This window comes from Adiantum capillus-veneris, chromosome 15 (assembly GCF_014529385.1).
Source record: "Adiantum capillus-veneris isolate H3 chromosome 15, ASM1452938v2, whole genome shotgun sequence".
Classification (NCBI taxonomy): domain Eukaryota; kingdom Viridiplantae; phylum Streptophyta; class Polypodiopsida; order Polypodiales; family Pteridaceae; genus Adiantum; species Adiantum capillus-veneris.
This window is the reverse complement of record NC_140945.1, coordinates 16,454,354-16,467,237: the sequence shown is the minus strand read 5'-3', so window position 1 is coordinate 16,467,237 and position 12,884 is coordinate 16,454,354.

The window sequence follows — 12,884 nt, the reverse complement described above, 5'->3', positions numbered from 1 at the left end:
TGTGTGCGTGTGTGTGGGTGTGTGTGTGTGTATGTGTTGTATTTGTGTGTGTATGTGTGTGTTGTGTGTTAAGAAAGAGCTAGATATGAAATATACTCTGAGAGAAACAGACAGAGAAAAAGAAACAGAGAGAGAGAGAGAGAGAGAGAGAGAGAGAGAGAGAGAGGGTGAGGGCCAAACCTTCTAAGGACGCAGACCTGCGTTATGTCGATGACGGGTCAACTCAATCTTGCAGGTGCTTTCTGTCGGAGACGCAGACGACGGCGCTCTCTCTCTTTCTCTCACTCTCTTTGACGCGGTGTGTTTTTTTCTCTCTCATCACTTTTATATGTGACGTACGAAAGTATACGGGCCCAATAAATGATCGCACATGCGGCATCATGCAATTATATTCTATTTTTTAGTGACACGTGGGGCACCGCCGTGTGTATCCGTTATAAGTGTCATTTTGAGAGAGAGAGAGAGAGAGAGAGAGAGAGAGAGAGAGAGAGAGAGAGAGAGAGAGAGAGAGGGAGACTCATTACTGTCAGAGAGAGAGAGAGAGACACAGAGAGAGAGAGAAAGCAATGGAGAAGACACCTCCCATGGAGTTTCTGCAAACTCCACCAACAAAAGGTGATCTCTCACTCTATCTCTCTGTATTTCCAACAATAGGTAGCAAATTTTGTGTGTGTGTGTGTGTGTATGGAAACAAATAAAAACCCATATTGTTGTTCAACACACACACACACACACACACACACACACACCTCAACACATACTTACACAGACACACACACACGAACACACACACACACACACACACACACACAAAGACACACCCACACACAGACTCTCTCTCTCTCTCTCTCTCTCTCTCTCTCTCTCTCTCTCTCTCTCTCTCTCTCTCTCTCTCTCTCTCTTTCTCTTTCCCTCTCTCTCTCTCTGTCCATGTACTAACGGCGCGTAGACACAACCAAATACTGGCTGCAGCTCTCTCCGTGCGCCTATAGTACATTCATGACACTTGCCTCTCTCTCTCTCTCTCTCTCTCTCTCTCTCTCTCTCTGTCTCTCTCTCTCTCTCTCTCTCTCTCTCTCTCTCTCTCTCTCAATAGTACTAAAGGCGCGCATAGAGAGTTGCAAAGAGTATGTTTTTGTCTCTGCGCGCCTTTAGTACAAAGAGAGAGAGAGAGAGAGAGAGAGAGAGAGAGAGAGAGAGAGAGAGAGAGAGAGAGAGAGTCTATGTGTGTTTTGTTTATGTTCTTTGGAGAGAGAGAGAGAGAGAGAGAGAGTGTCTATGTGTGTCTTTTGGTGTGCTTTGGAGAGAGAGAGAGAGAGAGAGAGAGAGAGAGAGAGACTTGTCATGTTCCTGATGAATAGGATTAAGGTCCAGTAGGCAAAAGAGGCTAAAACTAGACCCAGAGCTTGTGCCAAGATTCCAGCCTTTGCAGGCTCAGTTGCTTAATGTTTCTGCCAAAAGAACTGTTGACTTTTGTCAGGACATTGATGAAGAAGAGTCAATTGGTGAAGATGAGTCAGAGAGGTCACCAGGCCAAGAGGATCCCTCACCCTACAAGGGTACCTCACCCTCTACAGTACTTGTCAAGAAAAATACAAGAAAGAGGAATATAGACTTCTCAGATGATGCAGATCTCCCAGAAAGCAGTCCCTGTGCAAGTAAAGGTAAAGCCAAAGAGGATGTGCCTTCTCTGGAAGACCCAACTGCAACTGATGAGAGGCTGTTCGATTTTGCAGCATCTTGTGGTGCTGGGGACAAATATGATCTAGTTCATTCTATGTTTAACCCAAAATTTGATATTGAAGACCTTTTAGCTCAGCATAGTGAATTCCTGCAGTCCTACAGAGATAAATTTGAAGTGATGGTGCAGGTAGGGAGGGTTGTTCTTCCCAGTATGACTGTTGTGCATTTAAATGATTGCGGTGGAAAGGGACAGGGACTGAAGAAGTATAGGGAATTACCACCTGCTTGCCGATGTTCAGCCTGCCCTTTGCACCAAAAAGAGTGCAAACTTATTCAGGAATCCTTTGGCTTTATGATTTACCTGAACAGCCTGTTTGGATTCCTCATGCAAAATCTTGATGAGGTGTTAGAGGAGCAGGATGCAGCACCAGACGAAGAATGAGAGGAGACAACACATATACAAGAAGTCGAGGAGGTTGAAGATACATTCGACCTTGAGGTTGAGGCAATTGAAGTACAAATAAGTAAGATGCTCTCTGTGAAAACCACAGAAATCAAACTACCTTTGGATGTCAATAACTTCACTGAGAAGCATGCTCAGATGATGCTGCCTGCTATGCCTGACTTCACGATTGGAGACAGGACCTATATCTTTTTACATGATGTGCAAAGCATCTTTTATTTAAGGGAGGACTTCTCCCTGGCTATCATTTCCAAAGTCCAAGAGGAGAGGAGTGGATTTGTGTCAGAGGATAGTAGTGATGATGAGGCAATGGAAACATCCAGCAATCCAATGGAATGCCTCCGAAGATGCTTTGAGAAAGCTAAAAAATACAAGGAGACACTACCTGATGAAGCCACCTTCCAAGCAATAAGACAAATCCTAAGACCATCAACAAGTCACAAAGAAGTGGAGGATTGGTTTAACCATTCAGGTCAGGGGTCAACTAAATCTGTAGACCTGTGGCAGGAAAACCTCTTTCTGTAGGATGAGAGCTTCATGGTAACTCTGTGTGTGTGTGTGTGTGTGTGTGTGTGACTTACTGCGACATGATATATGTAGTCTTGGATTGCTGACAAGAATGACTTCCTTCGACGACGGACTCAAGAGTATCGTGGAAGGGATGCGGCCCTAGCGCAGTACCTTTCAAAGCTTTGCGAGTTGCCAATATTAGTTTTTCACAATTCCATGTCACAAGAGGGTTCAATAGCAACTTACACATTAAAGACACTATCACGCTTCTTGGGTGGACCCGTGCTACCCAAAAGTGTAGATAAAGTCATTCTTGTGGACAAAGTGTTTGTCAGAGATTGTTTTGGTTACTGCCCAGGCTATACAGGTGGTCGGGCAGCGTATTACTACACATACACAACAATGGCACTAGCTCTTGGTAGACAAAACCCAGATGAACTTTTAGAGTATGGCAAACATCTCATCATTCGTTACAAGGGTGATGTGCCAAAAAACAAAATTGAACCTTCAAAATCTTGATACACTTCAAGTAGCAATTGTATAACATCATGTATTACATAAATTTTGTACAATGTCATCCACTCAGAGTATCTTTCTCCACTTGTGGTTCACATACACCATTGTCTCTCTCCACCTTCGTTGACTTTCACGAGCACCGGAGTTGTTGTATGCCGTTGATCTTTTAACTTTTTGTTGTTGTAAATGTCTGATGGCTTGTGCTGTTGCTGAAGATGCCAAGACTTCTTTTGCGTGCATTCGATGAATGATTCTACGATAGAACCATTCAAATAGTTCTCTCAAACTGTTAGCCTTGATTCGAGAGCCACCATGTCGTGTGTGCCTGAAATAAGCATTTCTCGCCATGTAATGAGACTTTTCCATCCCTTGGGTATTCCATATTTCCGGGTTCCCATACTTTTGTATAAAATATGGTAAATGATTGAAAATGATGTGTTGGATATGAAAACAGATTAGTTAGAATGTTTTACACTCACATAGTTACATATAAAAGAGAATCAAATACACCATAATACCATGTAGTGAGTAATCTGGGTGTCTGTCCATGCTGTCTTGAATGATTTTTTGAGAAGGTTGAGATTCTCCTTGAACTTGTTCATATCACCTTGTGACCAGTCATCTTTGTCACACATCAAAAATAGGATGTCTATTGATCGCCAAACCTTAGCCTTCGCATTACGAGTAGTTGGTTCTTGGTCTTTGACTGCAATATGTAGCTTTTTCCAGCTCTGATACTCTACCTTGCTAACATAAGATGTGTTATATATTTTTCCATGTTTTGTTAGCTTCGGATCTCGTATTCCTTGGGGTTTAGATAAAAACCTCCGTGCCTTCACCCCATCGATGGATGGTTTGCATGGGACATCCTTCTCAGCAGTTGATCTCTTTTCATCCAGCTGGATTTTCACATTGCCACCATGAAGGCCCATATCCGACAGTACCAATTCTAAGCACTGCAGGGCTACTTGTCGCTCTGCTGAGTTCTTAATTTTCCAAGCAAACCCGATATATAAGTAGACCAATTTCTCCACAATTCTACAAAGGGCATGCATTGTACAGATGTGGACATTCACAAGTGGTATTTTCAAAACCGGTCGAAAAGCAGGGTCCTCAATGTGACGTGTTGGAGCTTTTCTCCATCACTTTGGGTCCATGACCTTTGCAGGCTCTATGCAGAACAAACACGACGACTTTGCCATTGCACCCATTCCACAATTATACATGCACTTTAATGTTTTGAGGTCACCTGCAAGATGCCACTGAACTTGAAAGTCTCCCCTTCCATCTAGACGTATTACCTCTCCTTGGTTAGTCTGTCGATCAATCACCTCCGGAATATTAGTTCGATGGAACACCCAATATAGAATCTCATGATCTTCTTTCTTTACCTGCAACATAAAATAAATGAGACTTAAGTATATGTGAACATTTCAGCTTAGCTAAGAATCTCGCTTACCTCAAACGCACCAAGCCACCATATGTTAGATTCCGATTGAATACTAAAATACAAAGGATCATCACTGGGACACTTTGAGAGGGCTCTATTCATTAAAGTAATAGTAACACGCACTAGCTTTTTCTCTTTAACAAGCTCACACTCATCCAGTTTTAACACAAAATGTAATACCCCACATGACTCTTCAAATGTGATGTTGTAAAACTCGACCATTCTCTTTTGTAACATCTGCAAGTCCATAAAAATATTATTGAACTCATCATATGCCATGTTTGCTCCATGGCCACTGTAAGTTGCTTTAGTATGAAAGGGTTGTCCAAGGTAGTCTCCCTGTGCCTCGTTAAGCTGAAGCCTCTCTTTCCAAACACTTGAGGCTAATGGTAAAAGTTTGGATTTTATATCCTTCTTAACAAAGATGGATGAGACAGATTTTTGTATAGCCGAATATCCTCTTTTGCTTACACCAAGTGAATCAAGTGTGCCTTGTATCTCTTTTGTAGGCACTGAGTTCTCTGAAATAAAGCGGTCCACTACATTTCGTTGTAGGACCTTAAACTTCTTGTCATGTACTATATCTGCTGCCAGGCTTCTACTTATAAGTGGCTTCAATCTCTTTCCTATATTGCCTTTGGGGTCAATTTTTTCCTTGTCAGGATAGATTGAATCTCTACATGAAGACAATGCATAAGTAAATAACAGAAAATTACTTCACTAACACTATTTAGGCACATGAAAACAATGCATAACAAGAAAAAACAAAAAGATTACTTAACTAAGACAATGTAGCCAACCAAGAAGCATCACCTTAATGCTCGGATTCTTTTCTTGAGACCTCCGGATGCAACCTGCAATGTTTCAAGATTGCGCAATTTCTTCTTTCGGATACGACCACCCAAGAGGGTGTCCTTCATTTGACAACTTCGTACCTTTCCTTTCAGTTCCTGTACCTCTGTTTTGTGTTGCAAAATGGTAACCTGATCTGTAGAATGTAAATGTGAAAGACGAACAATCTCACCTTGTTGAGCTTGGAGAATGCCCTTATAAGTTTCATCTTCCCTTGTAAGAGATTTACAATAACCCAGAAGGCCCTTTTCTCCATCACCAGCAAAGGTCAATAAGCTTGTAGGATTGACAAACGGTGGAGATGCATTAGTCATTGGATTCTTAGGATAGAGAGAGCCTCTCGTCCAGATATCTATGTGTTTAGCTCCCTGAGCTCTGAGCGTGTCTATGGATGCGGGAGGTCTATGTGTGTTTGCTTTACTACGCTTAATCAATGGTTGGTACTCATTGTCCAAATCAATGTGAAGGTGATATTTGGCTCGTTTCTGCGTAACATTTGTGCCATTTGAGGAGTGCGCCATTAGCCAAATGTGCAGGTTTAATGGAAAGTGAATAGGCGGCTATGCCTTCGTCCCTCCATGTTAGCCTCATTCCCTCCATATTGATGAGGTTCATTCAATGCAACTAAAAAGAAGATTATCCCTCAATCATTACGAACGAATGTTCAGAAGAGTAAGGAATCTACTTAAAGTACACTTTTTGAACTTTTACCATGAAAGACCCACCTCTATTATTCGCCATATTTTCTAGAGAGAGAGTGCAAAAAATACATTTTCTTAGAAGGCCCTCCAAATGACCTCCGAAATTTCCTAATGTCTTCCAGCACTCTGTAAAGTTCCTCCCGCCAAGGTACACATTTCAACACAAGATCAGTCCCTTTCATGTATAGGACATCACCAATCAATTTGTATATGTATGCTCTACGCACAAAACCATACTTCTTAGACTTCTGAATGTCTTTCGGAATGATTCCTGTCAGCAAAAACTCCTCTTCTTGAGCCAAACTTTCCCGACCATGGTAAAGAGGTAAATTGGTCCTCAACACAAATAGCTCCCCAATCATGCTTTGAGCTGCTTCATGTGCCTCTCCATTTAGAGCACGTTCAATGTGTCTGATGCTCCATGCTTCAAACTTTTTTAACAGGCCTTTAATTCTGAGACACATTTCCTTCAATGAGGTGTTCTTGCTCTTCCACACACCCAGCACTTGCTTCACAACCAACAAGGCATCACCTTTTATGCTCAACCTTCTAATCCCATACTTCAAACAAATGTGTAATCCGGATTCCAAAGTAGCATATTCAGCCTCATTGTTACTATGTGCATCCAATTTGAACCCTCTCTTGCATACTAGCTTCCCCTGATCATATAGTGCTATACCCCCTGAAGCCGTATCATGGCTCTTCCTGTATGAGCCATCAAAGAACAACACATGTGCATTGCTGATCTCTGGCACTTCATCAACTACCTTTCTCACCCCCTCTTCCTTAACAATAAGGGGATTCTCCTTATAGGTCAACAATCGGCTAGGGTAGCTCTTGTACTGTCTTCCAATAGAAAAGAGAACTCAAACTCTTGCAACTCAATTACCCATTTCTTGACCACATTTGACATGTTAGTGCCATTAATTAACTGTGGTAAAAAGGCGTAACTCGTTAAGAAAACAAAAGGTCGTGCTAGCAAGTAATGACGATATCGTTGACAAGCAAATATTACACTGGCCATCACTAGCTCTACTTCTGAGAATTTTCTCTCAGCTACCAGCTTCACTCGGCTTGCACAATACACTGGCCTCATATAATGGCTGCCTTTCCCCTTTTGCAATAGCATTGCTCCAATGGCATCATCCCCTACTGATGGATTTACATAAAAACCTTTCTCCAAATCAGGAGCCTGCATGGCTGTGAAACACTTCTTCACACTTGTCATCCCATTGCAATGGATCATGCTTTGCCACTTGTTGTAATGGATAAAGAAGTTGTGAAGACAATGGAATAACTCGCGCCATATACTTCACTTTGTGTATAAAGTTTGCCAATTGCTTTGTACTCGTAGGTGATGGAAGAAGAATAATAGATTTAACCTTGTCTGGATCAGCCTCAATGCCATTTTCTGACACCATATGGCCCAATAACTTCACCCTTGGCTGTGCTAGATGACATTTCTTTGGATTTAGTTGTCCTCCACATTCATCATATCGAGCCAATACCATCTGCAGCTTCTCATGGTGTTCAGCCCTACTACTGTAGACACAGAAGTCATCCATAAAAGCCTTAACACAACTACCAATGAATGGTTCCAATACCCAATTTTCTCTCTCTTGATAGAAAGATGGTCCATTTGACAACCCAAATGGCAATACTATGTAGCAATAGCAGCCCCATGGCGTAATGAAAGTTGTCTTTGTGCGGTCCTTAAGAGCAATCTTCAATTGAAAATAGCCTGAAAAACCATCACACACACTGTACCTCTCATAACCTGCCACTGAATCCAAGATCTGATTGATGAATGGAAGAGGATATGGGTTCTTCTTAGTGGCTGCATTTAAGGGTTTAAAATCTACACAAATCCTCCACTTCCCATCCTTCTTTGGACTGACTACTACTGGACTCACCCATTCTGTGGTCTCCACAGGGACTATGAACCCTGCCCTCAATAACTTGTCCATCTCTTCCCGCAAGGCTTTCATTTGCTCTTGACCCATCCTTCTTAGCCTTTGCCGCACTGGTTTAGCACCTTCTTTCAGCTCTATATGCATCTCTTCGCCCTTGAATCCTCTGATCTCTTCATATGAAGTAATGAACAAATCAAGAAAACTAGCCAGCATGTGAAAATATATCTCCTTCTCCATAGCTCAGAGGTCTCCACTGATCATTTGTGTCATCAATTCTTGCTTCTTTGACAATTCAACCTTGGTTTGCATCAACCCTTCAATCACTTCATAAGGCCCTTCACTTTCATCTTCAACCTCATTTGTAAATGCGACTACACCAGACTCCTGGATTCCTTTGTCCATCAAAAGAAATGCAACATCAGCATCCTCATCACTGCTGGTAGTACTATCACTATCCTCGTCAGACACTATGGAATAGTCTTCATCACTAGACTCATCCTCATCTTCATAGAGATCCTCCAATCGTTCCTTGTGTCCATATTATATAGCTTCTTGGAACCTGTCTTTCCATAGAGGCTAATCGTACCACGTCTTCAATCCTGAACAGCTCCTACTGCACGTAACCATGGTCTACCCAGTATAATAGGATATGCTCCCAACCCTGTTGGCATCACATGAAAATCAACCACTTCCTTTGCATCATATGCTTCCACTTCTAAGCTCTTTACAACACCCAAACATTTTACTTTCTGATGGTTTGTCATCTGATCCGAAAGCCTGACACCCCAGTCACTGTAAGACCCATCTTCTCAACGCATGAGTGTGTTATGACACATATTTGGGCTCCGCCATCAACATAACCTTGTCCCAGATTTTTTCTTTTGTGCCACATATCTACTATTGGGCTAATGTCTGGTAGCTCATCCATTGCCAACACCTTCACTGAACCTCTCTCTGGCTCTTTCTCCATTGGGTTAACCATCCTCTTCCATTGTTGCTTTAGCTTAGGCACCATCTCTATAAGCTGCCCAAAAGTAACATCTGCCTTCCTGCTTGTCAGATCCTCCTTCAAGTCATAGCTTAATTGCCCATCCCCTAGTGGAAAATCTAAAACATGAAACTTGCGACGAGCTCTCCTTTTCCTCTTGGCCTTGACATCCTCACCTCCATGGCTCTTTCCCTTCTTCTTACTAGGACCTGGGGCACTTCTTCCTTCCTTTTCCTCTGTGGTCCTCTTCCCAATAGGCATCACTAATGTATCCTCTAGCTTTGATTCCTGCTCCAAGGTGACTACACTTAGCACTTTTGTCTTTCCCTTTTTCTCCTGGGTTAATCCACTGGTTCCTTCTTCTCCCTTGATTTCGATGCCATAATCATTTGACCTAATTAGCACCTGTCTTGGCAATGGATACATGTCTCCACCCATCCTTGGTGGCTTATCACATTGCGGGCTGATGTGTCTCAATTCTCCACAATTATAACATGTGGGCGTCTGCCTCCAAAACCTACCATTGCTTTGTCCAACACCATTCCTAGGTCTTTCTTCACCTCCTGGCTGATTTGCAAACCTCCCTCAACCTCGATTATTTCCCACTTGACCTAGCATGTTTAGGCTGAGATTCTTCATTAAATCTACCACTTGCCTCATGTCTTGCCTTAGCACATCATCTTGCACTCCTGTAGTGACCACTACTGGCATAACTTGAGGAGTAACAGAAACCACTGGTTCATGATGAACCCCTGGCACGCGACCTTGCGAAGAATCCATAGGCTGAAATTCAGACCTCACGGGCAAAGACTCCACCCCTAACTAGCTCATTTTTCTCAGCTTCCACTCTTTGTTCCTTGCCACCTCCAATGCATCTTCATATGTCCTAGGATTCTTTAGCTCCACTCTCCAACGTATATTCTCCCAAAGACCAGCCAAGAACCTGTCCTTCTTCATCATATCAGGCGGGGGTACTTGTGGTGCTAAGGCCTTGCACATCCACTCCCATGCCAATGAGAATTTACGTATGTAGGCATCTACTGACTCACCTTCCTTTTGCACCAAACCTTGTACTTCTTGCCACACTTTGTCAGGATCTTCTATCTTCACAAACTCCACTTCCAATCCATGCCTTAGATTGTCCCAACTCAATCTTATAGGTGGGTCCGCCGCATGCAAATCCTCTTCAAATACTTTGGACCACACTCGTGCATCACTCTTTAAACAAATTTGGAGAAGGCGTAACATTTGCGCCGGATCATGAATCTGGTTGCTAATGCAGGCAACCTCCATCTTTTCAAAAAAGTCTTCCACATCTTCATCGCTTCTTCCATGAAACTCCGGATAAGAGAAATCCATGGCTACCCAAGTTACGATGCTTTGAGAACCCCTTCTAACACACGTGAAAAAACCCAAAACTTTTCACTATCCAATCCCCAGAAACTTCAATGGAGCTCAGCTTTAGATAAGGACAAACACATACACATCAAATGAGTTTTCATAGTTAATCATCGGAATTACAACAGGCAAAGGGCATTCCAGTATCTCTCTTAATCTTCTTGGCCCAAACATAAAGACTATGCGCTGCTGGAAAAAAATCTTCCTGGACACATGAACATTTATCTGGATTCTCTGAGTTAAATGAAAAGCAATGAACTGAGGTGCGTCATGATTATCCATTAAAAGCCATCCATGTAGATTCCAAGAAAGCACACTTGACTAATCCTCTGATTTTGCCAAAATTTCAGCAGAATAACAGCATAAATGGCTTAAAAGACCAAAAAACCAGCCATCATAACTTGGAAAAATTTTGACAGAGTTTCCCCAGAAGTAGAGCAGTGAGAACCCAAAATATAGACTGTATATGTATGCATAAACTGCCAACAATAGAACCCGAGCATCAAGTAGGAATCACTAGTACATAGCCTATGGCGAGGTCACGAAAAGGGTGCTCCAGCTACCTGTATCACTGAAAGGATCTCCACATTTGAGAATCCCCCAGCTCAATAAAACCTCATGCTATCAACCCTCACACGAAGGCTTATGTAAATCTCGTATAGTCAAGTCTCAGAAATGACTATCTTCCAGACCAAGTCTCAGAAATGACTGGGACTACCAAATAAAACCAAATATGGCTCCACAAAGGTGTACAATGGTAGTTTTCACAAGTAACGTACAATACCAGTAGACAATGCGCTCAAACAGGCGCCAAATGATGCATACCCACAACAACTGCAAGTGACACCACTGCTAGTATATCACTGTACTCCAGCTACTTGTACCTGTGTGAATCACCTGTACCTGTCCCTGTCCCTGTAACCTGTGACCTGTAACCTGTAATCCCGAATCTCGAAGCTTGAAGCTCGAAGCAGAAGGTACTCAAAGAAGATCCTCCGTGGGGGCGCCAAAAGAATGTGAGCGGGATGAAAACACACAGAATGCCTCTATAATGACCCGACACACACTCTTGGGAAGATACACACACACACTATGGGACACCACTCGACTTACACAACCCACCTGGCCGAGACAGAAAACACACCTATGGAGTGAGAGGAGAGAGACTACCCATTTATCCACTCCACACAGACACACACACACACACACACACACCCAAAAGCCTCAACTCAAAAGAGGAGAATTTTTGATGTTTAGATACAATTGAGCTTGGGCCAACACCAATGGGGCAAATAGCTCACACAATATGGGTAAAATATGCCAGATACAATCACAGATTGGAGTAGAAGCTTCGCTCAAAGGAGAAACTTACACAACCAAAACAGCAAAAAAACAGTGAGGAATTTGGCAAAAAAAATGGATAGCGCCATCGCGTCCGGAACGGCCCAAAACCCCAGTCTACAATGTCAAAGTGCTCAAATCCGACCTCAGATGAGCAGTTTACGGCCAAAACAGGCTCCAAAATGAGCAAAAACACAGTTGCAGTTGTTCCTCCTCTTCTCTCCACGTTTTTTCTGGTCTTCTCTCAGTTTTTTCAGTTCCCACACTTAGCTTTATTACTTGGGAACCCTTGGTCTTTTAGTTGACCTCAAACGGACCCCGAACAGGCCAAAAAGTGGCCTCGCAGTGCATAGTTGTCACCCTGCTGCATCCATCCACACACCTGGCACTCAGCTTTTTCCAATAATGCATCCCGCCACCACGTGAAGTGGCCAAAATATGTTCCTCATGATGACCTCTTTGCATAATTATCACAAGAAAACACCCACGTTGTGTTCGTACTTATCCACGTGCACATATTGACCCCATTCGACCTCCTGACGCCACTGGATGCCATCTGACACACCTGCTTACCTCATGTCGTCCGCCCACGGATAGCTTCCTCGAGAAGTTTTACGCGCTACCAACTCCTCATTATTATAGAAAAAACACATTGGTACTGGTGATAGTGAAAATCAATGCACTATGTACATGTTGTCTTACATGTACACATGTGGGCCCCACGTAACCACCTGGCTTTGGAAAATGGGCAATCCTTTATTCGATGCACCATGCATGTGTATGTACATATGTGCAATCCCTTGGTTCAAAAAACTCCTGACAACGTTAGTGCCCCGCCCCTAGCATGACTCCCAATGCCATTGTGGATAGTCCGTCAAAGATGCAATTCGGTCAAAAGGAGTTAATAGATCTATGTACCCTCCCTCGAGTTTTGCCCTCAAACAGCTTCAAAAGGAGTACAAGACAAAAACTCTGACAAGCCGAAAAGAAGGGCACATTGACAAAGCTTTTAATGCAAATACAACAGGTAGAACAAGTTACAGAGATTCCAAGGTGTTACAATGGAGAT